Source organism: Monodelphis domestica, chromosome 2 (genome assembly GCF_027887165.1).
Source record: "Monodelphis domestica isolate mMonDom1 chromosome 2, mMonDom1.pri, whole genome shotgun sequence".
Lineage (NCBI taxonomy): Eukaryota > Metazoa > Chordata > Mammalia > Didelphimorphia > Didelphidae > Monodelphis > Monodelphis domestica.
The window spans coordinates 370,525,840-370,536,953 of record NC_077228.1 but is presented as its reverse complement, the minus strand read 5'-3'; the positions used below and the strand labels follow the sequence as shown (position 1 = coordinate 370,536,953).

General features: G+C 41.0%; 1 protein-coding gene and 1 pseudogene across 3 annotated transcripts in view; one reads left to right on the top strand and one right to left on the bottom strand.

Annotated features, from left to right (window-relative positions):
* Positions 1-2,128: 2,128 nt before the first annotated feature.
* On the bottom strand, positions 2,129-3,192 carry LOC100021299 (high mobility group protein B1-like; annotated as a pseudogene).
* A 4,567-nt stretch (positions 3,193-7,759) lies between these two features.
* The window catches only part of ATG5 (autophagy related 5), a 195,572-nt gene continuing 192,217 nt past the window's right edge, over positions 7,760-11,114 (top strand). For 2 of the 3 annotated variants that reach the window (XM_056818630.1, XM_001368079.5), the window contains exon 1: positions 7,760-7,950. The gene's annotated coding sequence lies outside the window, so the exon portion shown is untranslated. The remainder of the gene's footprint in view (positions 7,951-11,114) is intronic. The other variant, XM_056818631.1, reaches the window with a different exon arrangement.

Genomic DNA, 11,114 nt, shown 5'->3' with positions numbered 1-11,114 from the left:
CCAATGGTCCAGCTATTTGGATACAGATGAAAGCAGTAAGGACAGTATCACAGTCTGTTGTCCCATGACAGTATCACAGGACCACTCTGTTGTCCCATGGATCTGTACTCTTATTATCAGGAAGAATGGGATAGTAGATTCCTTGGACATGAGAGTCAGGAAGTCCTAGGTTTGAATCCCACTAAGACACTTAATTGTTGTGTGACTCAGAGCAAGTCACTTAATTGTTTTTTGCTTTTCTTGGTTTCCTTATCTGTAAAAAGGAGATAACAATAGAGCCTAATTCATAGCTATTGAAAGGACCAAATGAGATAATATACATAAAGTGCTTTGCAAATCTTAGAGTGCTGTATAAATGTCAGATATAATGACAAGCAATGATTGATTTGAAATGAACAGAAATTTATTGTACGCCTACTATATATAATGCAAAGCACCACTTAGCAGAGCCAGAATAAGGCAACACCCAATGTCTGAAAATGGCTTTCTCTATGTTACTGTCCACCTGAAGCTTTGAGTCTTTCAAATAAGGAAGGCAACATGACAGTACAAAACATAAAGTTATCTATATGTTATGGAGACCCAAATTTTTTAGATAAAAAAAAGCACACTTATTTAGGGTAGCAAAGTACTAGAAGCAAAGTAGATGCCCATTGATTGGAAAATGGCTAATCAAATTGTGGTATAGAATATAATGTAATATTACTGTACTTAAATTATGAACATAGAGAGATTTATATGAATGAATACAAAGTGAAATAAGCTAAGAAAATAGTCTACACAATCATTATAACATAAATATGAAAAATAATAATGATTATAACAACATAAACATAAAAAATAACAACTAAAGAAGAGTTATGTATCTAAAAAAGAGATAAGAAAATGTGCCTCCTTCTTTTCCTAGTAGAGTTGAGTTCATTTTATTTACTACTAAATTTGGTTGATGTGTTGGTTAATTTTGCTGCTGTGCTCTTTTCCTTTTTTTTTCATCCTTTGAAGGCCTGGCTCTTTGGATTAGAGATTAAAGGATGAGTATATTTGATCATGACTTTCAGGTAGTCCAATAATTCTTAGATTGTCTCTCTTGGACCTATTTTCCATATCAGTTGTTTTTTTCAATGAGAATATTTCATATTTTCTTCTATTTTTTTTCCTTTTCTTGATTTTATTTTGTTTCTGGATGTCTCATGAAGTCATTAGCTTCTATTTGCCTAATTCTAATTTTTAAATAATGATTTTCTTCAATGACCTTTTGAACCTTCTTTTCCATTCAGTCAATTAATTCTACTTTTCATGAAACTCTTTTCTTCACTGGATTTTTGTAACTCTTTTTCAATTTGACTAATTCTGTTTTTTAAGTTATTATTTTCCCTTTGTATTACTTTCATTTCTTTTCCCCATTTTCCTTCTGCCTCTCTTATTTGATTTTTTAATTCCTTTTTGAGCTCTTCTAAACCCTGAGATCAATTTCCATTTTTCTGTGAAGTTCTTCATGTGGCTGCTTTGATCTCATTGTCCCCTACTGAATCTGTGCCTTGTTCTTGTTTCCATAAACATTTTCTATGGTTATCTGTTTCTTTCACAGTTTGCATATTTTCCCTGGATTTTTTCTTACTTTTACTTTTATCTTAAAGATGGGCTTTTTTCTCAGAGTAGAGAGTGCACTCTCTAAAATGTAAAAAGTTTTTCCTTGCTGCTATACTCAGCTCTTCTCTGGTTTTCTGTGAGTTTCAGTGCCTCCAAGGTGGTATAATGGCATGTGAGCTGAATGCTCTGGAAGCCATCTCCCATTGCTGATTCAATCTCCCCTAGGGATTCCTAATTCAGGGCTCAGAGCACTGTGAACTATTTTGCCCTGGGGGTTGGCGCTTCACCACAAGCTTGTGGCAGAGTTTGGGACTTCAAGGGGCAGGTGTGGGATATTCTGCTGTTGATTTATGCAGGGGGTGGGGAGGCTTGAAGTTGGCTTGTGCCGGGTTTGAAACCTGGGGCAGTAGGTGGGGGGGGTGGGTGGCTTGTACTCTGTGTATAATTCTATTTCCAATTCCCCTCTTATTCAGTGAAGTAGACCCTCTCTGCCTAACTTTCTTTTTAATAAAAAAAAAATTGTATTTACTTAGAAGCATTCAGAATGTCAACAAAAAAGCTGCAACTTTTTTTTTTTGCAATTACAGAGTGGTATTCAGTTAACAGAACAACAATTATTTCATATGCTGCATCAAAGACAACTGAAGATGAAAATGAACTACATCCCCACATATAACTAATTTGTGCTGTGCACCAACAAGAACCTGCTTTAAATTTCCATGTCAATTTACAGCCCCCATACTGTACCAGGCAAGGTTAGTGTCTATTGAAAATACCACTAAAGGACAGGGCTATCTAAAGACACATTAGGTAGCGTGTTAACTATACAAAAAAAGAAACTGTACAGTCTAAAAACAAATCTTACACAGCCTTACATTTCAATTTTTTTTTCTTTAAAAGGAGTGAGTTGTGTACAGGGGGGTTAAATGCTTTATAGACAAGAAAAAAACTGCTCTAGAACAAACTTATTCATCATCATCATCTTCTTCATTTTCCTCATCTTCTTCCTCCTCTTTTTTCTTGCTCTTCTCAGCTTTGACAATACCTCCCTTTTTACCCACATCAGGTTTTCCTTTAGCTCAGTATGCAGCAATATCCTTTTCATACTTTTCCTTCAGTTTAGCTGCCTTCTTTTCATAAGGTTGTTTGTCATCTGCAGCAGTATTATTCCACATTTCTCCCAATTTTTTGGCCACATCTCCAATAGAAAGACCAGGATGCTCCCCTTTGATTTTTGGATGATACTCAGAACAGAATAAGAAAAATGTCGAAGGAGGCCTCTTCGGTGCATTGGGATCCTTAAACTTCTTTTTTGTTTCTCCTTTAGGTGGTATGTAGGTCTTCATTTCTTTCATAACGAACCTTATCAGCTTTTGCCATGTCCTCAAATTTTCCTTTCTCTTTAGCTGACATTGTCTTCCAGCTTTCTGAGCATTTTTTAGAAAATTCTGAGAAGTTCACAGAAGCATCTGGGTGCTTCTTCTTGTGTTCCTCCCGGCAGGTTTGCACAAAGAAGGAATATGAAGACATTTTCCCTCTCGGCTTCTTAGGATCACCTTTGCCCATTTTTTATTATTTTCCCTCAGCGCCGCACAGAGTAGCCCAGTGCCCGTCTGGCTCTTACTTGCCCCGGCGCTGTCTCTATGGAGCTCAATGTACTGCCTTTGCCTAACTTTTGAGTGGTTTCTACAGGAGAGTTATTTCACTCTGTCCCCTTATTGGTTCTGTGATTCATTTTCACTGTTCTAATATTCATTTTGAGGGGCTATTTTAAGTTTGGTTTGAAAGGACTCTCAGAGTGGTTCCTGCTTTCCATGCTGCTACTCTGCCATCTTGGTCAATAATTAAGGATGGATATATTGGGAAACTGTTAAATAAAAACAAAAGAGAGAAGAGGCAGGCAGGCCCACCAGCAATTATTGAAACAGTCCAGGTGTGTGGGGATGAGGACCTACACTAGAGTGGTGGCAGTGTCAGAGGAGAGAAGGGGGCATATTCAAGAGATGTTGCAAAGGTGAAATCAAGGGGCCAACAGATGGGATATGGGAGATGAGAGATAGTGAGGAATTCAGGATGACTCCTAGGTTGTGAGCCAGAGGGCCTGACTGGGAGGATGGTATTATCCTCTATAATAAAGGGGAAAGTAGGAGCAGGGTGGATTTAAGGGGAATGATAATGAGTTCCACTTGGGACATGTTGAATTTAAGATGTCTACTGAACTTCCAGTTTGAGATGTCTGAAAGGCAACTGGAGATGTGAAATTGGAAGTCAGAAGAGTTTGGGCCAAGACAGATAGATTTCAAAATCATCAGCATAAAGTTGTTAATTAAATCTATGGGAGCTGATGAGATTACTAAGTGAAGTAGTATAGAAGGAGAGAAAAGAGGACCTAGGACAGAATCTTGAGGGACCCTATTGTTAGATGGGGTAATCTGGAAGAGGATTCAATAAATGCCTGAGAAGGAAAGGTCAGAGAGGTAGGAGAAGAATCAGGAGAGAGTGGTGTCCCAAAGACCTAGAGAGAAAAGAGTATTAAGGAGGAAAGAATGATCAGCAGTATCAAAGGTGGTAAACAAAGAAGCCAAGGAGAAGGAGGATTGAGAAAAGGCTACTGGTTTTGGCATCTAAGGGATTATTAATAATTTTGGAGAGAGCAGTTTGTGAAATGATGAAGTCAGGAGCCAAATTGTAAGGGTTTAAGAAGACAATGAGAGTATGCCAAGAACTCTGCTAAGTGCTTTAAAAATAATATCTTATTTGATCCTCAAAAAATCCCTGGGGAGATGGGAGGGTGGGTGTTCTTATTATTCTAACATTGCAAATGAAGAAACTGAGGCAAACAGAAGTTATAGGACTTCCCTAGGGTAACACAGCTAATAAGTGTCTAAGGCTGCATTTGAAATCAGATCTTCCTGATTCCAGGCGAATGCTCTATTATTCAGGTGCCACCTAACTTCCCTAAATTTAAATTCTTGCTATACTCTGATAGGAATTAAGGGAGACACACCTATCAGTTTGGCTAAAGGGAAATGGCAAAACTTGGAGGGGATGTGGGAAAATCGAGACATTAATGCACTGTTGGGGAAGGTATGAACTGATTCAATCATCCTGGAGAACAATTTTGGATCTATGACCCAAAGACTAAAAACGAGTATGTATACTTTTACCCAGCAATACCATCACTTGTTTTGCATGCCAATATGACTTAAAAAAAAAAAAGGAAGGACCTATATGTACAAAATATTTAAAGCAGTAGGGCAAAGAACTGGAATATGAGGGGATAACCATCAATTGGTAAAAGACTGAATAAGTTATAGTACATGATTGTAATGGAATACTATTATGTTGTAAAAAATGACAGGAGCTCAGAAAAATCCAAAAAGGGAACTGAAGCATAGTGAAGTAAGCAAAACCAGGAGAACAAAGTTCATATAAATCTTTCTAGGTCTTTTTGTGATCATCTTGTTCATCATTTCTTATGGTATATTAGTATTCCATTATAATTGTCAACATGGAAATCTAGAGATCCCCAGTTTATTTAGTTTGAGTATAGAAACCCTAGGTTTTGACCTTGTCACAGGAGAGTTTCCCCCTGAGGGAAGGTCCCTCTTCATCAGACAGAGAACTTCCCGGTAGTTTGGGTGGGAACAGCTAATCCCATCCAATATTGAACATCCCCTTTGTCCCAATGGTTTCTCCCCCCTAGGCTAAGGTCCATGACCAAGGTGACCCAGCCCTAGGCTAAGTCTTTTCCCTTTTGTGTCCATTGTAGGGCCCTAGCCCCTCACTATTATTCCTGTCTGGAACTCTTCATTTTCCTTTCTTACCATTGTAAAGTCAATCAACTGTCCCTCTAATCCTAACCCCCCAGGTCATCTAGAGTGGTATATAGGTTCCCCAAGTTCTTTTGTTCCTTGGAGTCCATCCTGAGTCGGTGGCACTCCCAGGGGCTGGTGACCAGGGCGTCTTGACTCAGTGCAGTCTTGGAAAGCAGCTCTGTATTAGTAGCGCTAACCCCTTTTCCCTTGATTAAAGAGTGATTTTGACTATTTAATCTGTGTTTTTTCTAGTTGACATAATCATATACTACAACTCATTCAGCCATTCTCCATCAGTTGGGCATCCCTTCAATTTCCAATTCTTTGCCTTTGCAAAAAGGACTGCCATAAATATTTTTGTACAAATAGGTACTTTTCCCTCTTTTTGATCTCTTTGGGATACAAACTGAATCAATGGGGACCTCCAACCCAATCCAATCCCAGAGAGACTCAACTTAGGAATCACAGAATCCTGAGTCTTGGCTGCCAGCAGAACCACCAAAAGTCCCTGTGGGCTGATTGAAGTATCCAAGGAAGGAGCTTAGACATGGTTTAAAAGCCATGGACCCACTCTTGGGTCCTTGGTCCCACTCACTTGATTTTACATTAAGCTAGAAAAGCCAGAAAATAATAAATACTTATAAATTTAGTCTTAGTCTTAGTCTATAAATACTTTAAATAAAGTCTCCAAGATTATTGTTATTTGTAAGAAAACCTAAAGGTATTTCTAGATCAAAGGATATGCAGTTTTAGAGCCCTTTGGGCACAAGAACCAAATTTTATTAACTCCTAGACCAACACTATCTACTATACCACCTAGCTGCAAAAGCTATGGTATCCAGGGGCAGCTAGGTGTCTCAGTGGATTGAGAGCCAGGTTTGGGTTCTAATCTGACCTTAGACATTTCTAGCTATGTGACCCTGGGCCATTCAGTTACCCCCTCCCCTATTACCTAGCTCTTTCCTTTCTTCTGCTTTAGAATTAATACAAAGTATTGATTCTAAAATGGAAGGTAAAGGTTTTTTTTTTTTAAAGCTATAGTGTCAAAATCAGTGTTTGTATTAATGCCCCTTTCTTTTTTGATATTGGGATCAAATACATTTGAAATATAAGGGGGTGGGGTAGGGTAGGAGGTGGGTGGGCCAGATGCCTCAGTGGATTGAGAGCTAGACCTAGAGATGGGAGGTCCTGGGTTCTAGTTTGACCTTACCAGTGTGACTGGGCAATTCACTCAACCCCATTACCACCACTCTAATGCCTTGGAACCAATACAATTCTAAGATGGAAGATAAGAGTTTAAAAAAATGGTAATATGGAGAAATGATCTTGCAAGCCAAGGCTTGGGATAAAATTCTGTCTCTGACATATACTGGTTGGATGAACAAGAGCAAGTCCCATAACATCTCAAGTTCTCCAGCAAACTGTAGAGACTAATTTACAGGGCTATGATCAATGCTTCTCCAGTGGTAATTTTCAGCACCTGGAGTTCCCTATTTTCTAGCCATTAGGTTGTATACTCATCGGGCCATTGTGAGGATTAAATGAAATAAGATGTCAAGCAAGGACTGTATTAAAGTAAATGCATGCTCCTTGAAGGCAGGGACCATTATTTTTATTTTTGGTCTGTGTATGCATTTTGGGGAACAGTGTGGACAAAGTTTAGCATTTAGGAAGGTCTTGGACCAAGCTCCACTTCTGTCATCTATTGGCAATAGAAGCCTGAGTAAATACCATCCCTGACAAATACTAGCTGTGTGACCAAGGTCAAGTCACTTAACATCTCAGTTCCTCAGAAAACATCTGGGTATTTTGGGAGGACTAGCACTTCCGCAGAGTCAATCACCAGTCATGATATCCTTGGTTATGCCATTGGTCCTCTTTGAAATGAAGGATGAACAAGGATCACAAAATATAATTTAGAAATGTAACCTGTCAGGACTTTGGGTCCTTCTCTAACAGGTATATACATATACAGATGCACAGGCGTAATGACCTTAATGAGATCCAAGCTTCTAAGGGAAGCGAGCTCATGACTTCACTTTTTTTCCCAGTCCACGAGGGAGTTTCCCAACTTTCAGCCCCTAGGAATGAGTCCTTATGCGAGAGGGCAGAGGGGATAGGGGGGAGCCCAAGGCTTCCGGGAGGGTATTTCCTACACTTAGCGGTAAAACTGAGACCCGGTCGAATCCACAGAATGAAGGCGATTAGGTGGCCCAAAGTGTAGTTCGCCCACAGCGACCGAAAAGGAAAAAGTATCCCCAGGCTTGGATGCCCTCCAGGGACTGTGGTCTGGGGGGGCTCTCAGCTCCGCCCCGCCTCTAGCGTGTAAATCAACCGGCAGGCCACGTGGTCCACTGACGTCATCTCTCGGCGCCACAGTGAACTGAAGCCGCAGTGAGGGCCTGACTGGTTGGGACAGTCGCCTTGCCGGTGTGAACCTCGGAGTTTCCGGGAGGGCCCAAGTACGGAAGTGGCACCCGGTGGGAGGGGGGGGCTCCCCACCTCCCGCACCTGTTCGAGCCCTTACCGGGCAGAGTCTCAGGTAACTGTCTCTTTCTCCGCTGCTGTGTTCCCGTACCCCGGGTTTTCCTTTTCTGACCCGACCGAAGTCATTCTCGGTGAGGGGAGGAGGGGCGGAGGGAGGGAGGGAGGGAGATACGGAAGAGGGGGCGGGGCAGAGAAAAGAGAAGGAAAGCGGTGCTTCCCTCTCTTCGGAGCCGGGGGTACTGCGGGACTGAGGCGAAGGGGGAGTGTCCCGGAGGGGAAATGCGGAGAGGGAAGTGAGGAACACTGACGGGGGTCATGGCCTGGGAGTGCCCAAGTGGGTAGCTACTGGAGGGGGGCGGATAGTAGGTGCGCCACCGAATCCCTCTCATGGGCCTTGAAGGGTACCTATGGGACCTTCCCAGAGGCCAGGGTGAGGTTAGTTGTAGGACACGCTCCTGGAGGGCGTGGCAGGGGCAGGTATGTTCTTTGCCCCTGCTGGTTTTGTAGCTGCACTTTAAGGTGAGGAAACCCCTTGCCAGAATCCTGGATACCCTCGGTGCATTTCTAGACCTAATGCATAGAACAACTCCTTAAACCTTGCACAGCCCCATCTCATTCCCTTCACACCCCGTGGGGAATGGGGCCACACCCCTGGAATTTTTTTTTTTTGATTCGTTAGTAGTACTAGAAACTGGATCATTTCTGGATGCCAAGGATCTTTGGAAAAACTTGCGTTTTTGTCTTGGTTTTCCCCGGGGCCCTGAGGATTCCCCTGAAGGACTTTTAACCAAATCTGAATACATTTACCTCACCCAATAACTCCAGGAAGAGTTAAAAACCTCTAGGCATACAGAATTTGAGGGTACAGCCCATATTAAAGAAAAATCAAGCATTGCATACGAATGATCTGTCCAGCCCTTTATCCTTTGAAGAACCCATGTGAGGGGAAACCCACTAAAGATCATTCCACTTTTGCATGGCTCTACTTAGGATAATAAATTTAGAGCTGCATGGGAAATCCAAATGATATTTTGTATCTAGGCTGAGCATTGATAAATGACTAAGTACAGAGTTTTGGGTAATTGTTCCAGGAGGAGAGTTCATTAAGCCAAGTGATCTAGCATTGTTTAAGTGTCTACTGTGTGATGGGCACTGTGCTAAGTGGTATAGGGGGCTAAAAATAAGCAAAAAACAGTCTAATAGTTGAAATGTGTAGCAATCATATAAACACATATATAAATTGGGGGTAGTCTCAGAAGACAGGCATTAAGATTAATGTCTAAGAAGTATTCTTGTAGAAGATGGGATTTACAGATGAGGCGACTGAGGCAAAGAGGTTAAATGACTAGCCTAGGATCATTCTTCCTTTAGTTGAAACTTGAAGCTGGGATAGCTAGGAGACAGCCATGAGGAGGGAGAACTTTCCAAGGGTGGAGGATAGTCAGTGAAAACACTTGGGAGTTTTAAGATAGAATTTCTTGTTGGAGAAACAGCTAGGAGGCCATTATCACCAGATAGAAGAGTCTGTGGAGGACATAAGTATAAGAAGACTGGAAAGGCAGGAAGGGGTCAGGTTTTGAAGGATTTTAAGAGCCAAAGGGATGATTTTCTATTCTGTTCTGTAGAGGATAAGGAGACATTGGGATATAAAGTGGCATGGTCACATCCAAATTTTGGTTCTTTAGGGTTGGACAGACTAGTAGAAAGCTTCAGGATTATTTAATATACTATTGCAGTAAGTCTAGATGTGACGTGTTAAGGGTCTGGACCCACACTGGTATGGCAGAGTCACAAGAGAGAAGGGGAAATAAGTGAGAGATGAAGGTAAAATTTTGAGATTGAGGAATGGATGATTCCTAGGTATCGTGCTTTCATGATTAGGAGGATGGTGATATTCTTGAGTGTAATAGCAATTTAGGATGAGGGGAGAGCTTGGGGAGAAAGATAATGATTAAATTTTAGACATTTTAAAGATGTGAAACTAGAAGTTGGGAGAGAGGTTACATTTGGAAAAGTAGATCTGGGAGTCCTCTACATAATGATGAAAACTGAATCCACGAGAGCTGATGAGCTCAAGTAAAATAGTTTAGAGGGAGAAAAGAGGGCCTAGGCAAGAACTAGGAGGGACATGATTAGTGGGCATGCCTGGGATGAAGATCCAGGATTGGAGACAGTGGTCAAACAGGTAGGAGAAGAACCAGGAGCTAACAGTGTCATGAAAACTTAGAAAGATATTATCTAGGAGAAGAGAGGGTAATTGACCCTATCAAAGGCTGCAGAGAGGTCAAGAAGGATAAAAACTAAGAAAATGATTGTCAGATTTGGCAATTGAGAGATCATTAGTAACTTATGGAATAAAAAGTATCAGTTGAATGATGAAGGAAGAAGCCATACTGCAGAGAAATAAGAAAAGAATGAGAATAATGAAAGTGGAGTCATCAATTGTAAATTTCTTTCTTACAAAGTTTAGCCACAAAGGAAGGAGAGATATAGGACTTATAGCTAGCTGGATGGACTGATCAAATAAGGGTTTTTGGAAGTTAGAAGAGACATGGGCATAGATTAGAATAGGATCACTTGTTCACATAGAGGGTTTAGTGTTAGCAATGAGAAGGATCATTTCTTGGTGTAAGACTAGTGAAAGAGGAAATAGTGCCAGAAGGCATTTGAATGAAATGAAATAAGGGGGAGTAGAGGAAACTTTGAACAAATGTCCTCTTTTTTTCCCCCTATGAAGTAAACCTCAGATAAAGTATTTAGCAAGCACTTTCTGTGTGTCAGACACTGTACTAAGTTTGGGGAATACATTACATGAAAAAAAAAAAGCAAGCCTATGCTCTCACAGCACTTACATTCTCATGGAAGAAGACAGCATGCTGGTAGCAAGAGAGATGGTACCTATATTGGGGGTAAGGTAAAAAGAAGTCTGGAGAGTATCAGAAGCAGAGCCAGGAAGGAAGTAAGGCTTTGAAAGTGGCCTGGGCACTTCCCTTCAAGGTGATTTCTGGCAGAAACACACCAATCAAAGAAAGGGGTCATAGGGACACAGGCATATCCAGGGGTAAGCAGGCTTCTGGGGTTAATTGGAGCTCAAGAAGGAGATAGGATAGGATTCAGATATATCATTTGAGAATAATCTGCATAGAAACAATAATGGAACCTATGTGAGCTTTTGAGGTCATTAAAAGAATATAAAGAAAGTTGTGAAGGCTCAAAACA